Consider the following 4,632-nt stretch of genomic DNA (forward strand, 5'->3'; position numbering starts at 1 on the left):
GATGGTGGAAGTATCAGAAGTAGGAGTTCGGATGAGGTGGCGGGGTGAAGATACGTCTCTACCAATGGAGGTGGAAGGCATTCCTTTCGTCCATGGGCCAGGGCAAGGTCTTACACCAGCTTAGCCCCGTGATCAGGACCATGTGAAGCTGGATGGCAGATGGTCATTCGAGCAGCCAGTGCATATCACAAATCCTAGTTATGCGACCACTGACACAAGGCAGGCAATCGCTGAAGAGTATTGATAATGGCTGAGGTCACCATCTTGTAAAGACACTGGCCAGAAGGAAATGACAAATCACTTCTGGATAAAAATCTGGTAACATCATGGTCATAGAAAGACCATGATCACCCACGTCATACAACACAGCACATAACAAATGCACAGTCACACTTTGGACCATAAGACGTAGGAGCATAATAAGGCCATTTGGCCCATCAAGTCTGCTTTGCCATCTATAATGCCCTCTCAAGCCTATTCTCCTGCCTCCTCCCTTAACCTTTGATGCCCTGACCAATCAAGAATCTATCAACCTCCATTTTAAATATACCCAATGACTTGGCCTCCACAGCCGTCTGTGGCAATGAATTCCACAGATTCACCACCCTTTGGCTGAAGAAATTCCTTCTCATCTCTGTTCTAAGTGGATATCCTTCTATTCTGAGGTGGTGCCCTCTAGTCCTAGACTACCCCATTATTGGAAACATACTCTCCGTGCCCACTCTATCTAGTCCTTTCAATATTTGATAGCTTCAATAGATCCACGCCCCCCCCCTCAATTTTTAAACTCCAATGAGTACAGGCTCGGGGCCAGTAAACACTCCTCATGCATTAACCCTTCCATTCCCAGTATCATTCTCATGAACCTCCTCTGGACCGTCTCCAATGCCAGTACATCCTTGCTTAGATAATGGACCCAAAACTGCTCACAGTACCACCACCCCTGGCAAGACATTCCACACACTCACCAAGCTCTGTGAGAAAAACCTACCTCTGATGTTCCCCATATACTTTCCTCCATTCACCTTAAAATTATGCCCGCATGTGTTACCATGGGTAAGTGATTGGTTAACCAACACAAGGCATAGAGTTGGGATAAATTGGTATTTCTCTGTTTGGCAGGCAGAGGTGAATGGAATGCCACCAAGGTCACTGCTGGGACCACAACCATTCATGATATATATTAACGATTTGGAAGGGCGGGGGGACAGAGTGTAAGTGGAAAAGCTATTTGTGCAAAAGATGTGGAGAGGCTGCAGGGAGATATAGATAGGTTAAGTGAGTGGGCAATGGACTGGCAGGTGGATTACAGCATTGTTTCTGGAGGAAAAATAAAAGATCAGATTATTATTTAAAGGATGAAAAATTGCATCATGCTGTTGTGCAGAGGGAGTTGGGAGTGCTTGTGCGTAAATCACAAAAGGTTGTTTTGCAGGTGCGACAGGTTGTCAAGAAGGGAAATAGAATGATGACCTTTAATGCTAGGAGGATTGAATTTAAAAGCAGGGAGGTTTTGGTGCAACTATATAGATTAATGGTGAGGCTGCACCTGAGCACTGTATGCAGTTCTGGTCTCCTTACTCGAGGAAAGGTACACTGCCTTTGGAAGCAGTACAGAGAAGGTTCACCAAATTAATAGTTCGGAGATCTGGAGAAGAAATTGAGTCACCGAGGACTATACTCACTGGTATTCAGAAGAATGAGAGGGATCTTGCAGAAATATATAAGATTAATAAATATATAAGATAGAGGCAGGAAAGTTGTTTCCACTGGTGGGTGAGACTAGAACTAGGCGACCTAGCCTCAAGATTTTGGGGAATAGATTTAGGACGATGATGAGGAGAAACCTCATATACTGATGTTCTTGTGAATATTTCTATTTTAATGAAAATAGACACATTTTCTTGGTCTAACCAGGTGTATCAAAGAACACCATTGCAAGATAGAAAAGAAATTGCAGGAGCCCTGCAATATACAGTGGCATGCAAAAGTTTGGGCACCCTGGTCAAATTTTCTGTTACTGTGAATAGCTAAGCGAGTAAAAGATGAACTGATTTCCAAAAGGCATAAAGTTAAAGATGACACATTTCTTTAATATTTTAAGCAAGAAAACTTCTTTATTTCCATCTTTTACAGTTTCAAAATAACAAAAATGGAAGAAGGCCTGAAGCAAAAGTTTGGGCACCCTACCTGGCAGTACTTAGTAACACCACCTTTGGCAAGTATCACAGCTTGTAAACGCTTTCTGTAGCCAGTTAAAATCCTTTAATTCTCATTTGGGGGACTTTCGCCCATTCTTCTTTGCAAAAGGCTTCTAGTTCTGTGAGATTCTTGGGCCATCTTGCATGCTGCTCTTTTGAGGTCTATCCACAGATTCTCGATGATGTTCAGGTCAGGGGACCGTGAGGGCCATGGCAAAACCTTCAGCTTACACCTCCTGAAGTGGTCCATTGTGGATTTTGAGGTGTGTTTAGGATCATTATCCTGTTGTAGAAGCCATCTTCTTTTCATCTTCGGCTTTTTTACAGACAGTGTGATGTTTGCTTCCAGAATTTGCTGGTATTTAATTGAATTCATTCTTCCCTCTATCAGTGAATGTTCCCCGTGCCACCGGCTGCAACACAAGCCCAAAGCATGATCGATACACCCCCATGCTTAACGGTTGGAGAGGTGTTCTTTTCATGAAATTCTGCACCCTTTTTTCTCCAAACATATCTTTTCTCATTGTGGCTAAAAGTTCAATTTCAACCTCATCAGACCACAGGATTTGTTTCCAAAATGCATCAGGCTTGTTTAGATGTTCCTTTGAACCTTTTGAATAGAACTTGGCAGCTGAGATACTTGCCAAAGGGGTGTTACTAAGTACTGCCATGCAGGGTGCCCAAACTTTTGCTTTGGGCCCTTTTCCTTTTTTATTATTTTGAAACTGTAAAAGATGGAAATAAAGAAGTTTTCTTGCTTACAATATTAAAGAAATGTGTCATCTTTAACTTTATGCCTTTTGGAAATCAATTCATCTTTTACTTGCTTAGCTATTCACAGTAACAGATATTTTGACCAGGGGTGCCCAAACTTTTGCATACCACTGTATAGGTGCTGGAAGACTGGAAGGTAGCAAATGTTGTGCCTTTGTTAAAGAAAGGCAGCAAAGAAATACTTGATTATTATAGACCAGTAATATCTGTAGTTGGTAAGTTACTGAACAGAATTCTGAGGGGTAAGATGTGTGTACATCTGGAAAGATAGGACTTGATTAAGGGTGGTCAGGATGGTTTTGTGTGCAGGAGATCATGTCTGATGAACTTGATTGTATTTTTTAGTGATATGACAGAAAGTTGACAGTAGTCGTCATTTATGTGGACTTCAGTGAGGTCTTTTTTAAGGTTCCACATGGTAGGCTGCTCTGTCAGGTCAGATTGCACGGAATCCAGGGAGAATTGGACACACAGTTGGCTAGATGTTAGGAAAAAGAGAGTGATGGTGAGAGGTTGTTTCTCAGACTGGAGGCCCCAGACTAGTGATGTGTCTTGGGGTTAAGTGATGGGACCGCTGGTGCTTGTCATCTATGTCAATGATTTGGATAAGAATGGAAGCTTGCAGATGAGACTAAAATAGGTGATATAGTGGACGGTGAATTAGATGATCAAAAACTACAGGAAGATCTTGATCAGCTGGTTAAGTGGAGCAAGGAATGGCAAATGGAGATTAATTTGAGTAAGTGTGAGGTGTTGCATTTTGGGAAGTCAAATCCAGGTAGGACACTCACAGTCAGTGGTAGCACCCTGGGGAGTGTTATTAAACAGACAGACCTTGGAGCACCAGTACATGGTTCACTGAAAGTGGAGTCACAGGTAGACAGGGGTGGCAAAGATTGCCCTTCATCAGTCAGGGCAATGAGTGTCAATGTTGGGAGGTCATGTTCCAGTTGTATAGAACACTGGTGAGACCACATGGAGTAATGTGTTCAGTTTTGGTTGCCCTGCTATGGGAAAAGAGTTATAAAACTGGAAAGGTTTACAAGAATGTCGCCAGGATTTGATGGCTTAAGTTAGAGGGAGATGTTGGGAATTTATTCCTGACTGAGTAGGAGACTGAGAGCTGACATTAATTTTTATGTTAGAAATACTACACAGTAACTGAGAGAAGAAGAGGGTGAGGGTGACGTGACCTGCTTCCTTGAATGACTGCAGTCATTCTGCAGAAGGTCCTTTTAGTGCTGGTGGCAAAAGGAGGTCATGAGATATCACAATTGGTCTGTTATTGTCACATGTACAAAGGAGCAGTGGAAAGCTTGTCATGCATACTGTTCATACAGATTACTGATCATTTTGTCCATAGTGCATTGAGGTAGTGCTAGGTAAAATAATAACAGAATGCAGAATAAAGTGTTACAGTTACAGAGAAAGTGCTGTGCAGATAATCAATAAGGTGCAAGATCATAACAAAGTAGATTGAGAAGTCAAAAGCCCATTTTATTGTACCAGGGAACCATTCAATAGTCTTAAAACAGCAGGATATAAGCTGTCCTTGATCTTGGTGGGACGTATTTTTGGACGTTTGTATCTTCTGCCTGATGGGAGAAGGGAGAAAAGAAAATGTCCCAGGGTGGATGGCAGATGGTACTTAACTTAA

Source organism: Mobula birostris, chromosome 2, assembly GCF_030028105.1.
Source record: "Mobula birostris isolate sMobBir1 chromosome 2, sMobBir1.hap1, whole genome shotgun sequence".
NCBI classification, from domain to species: Eukaryota; Metazoa; Chordata; class Chondrichthyes; order Myliobatiformes; family Myliobatidae; genus Mobula; species Mobula birostris.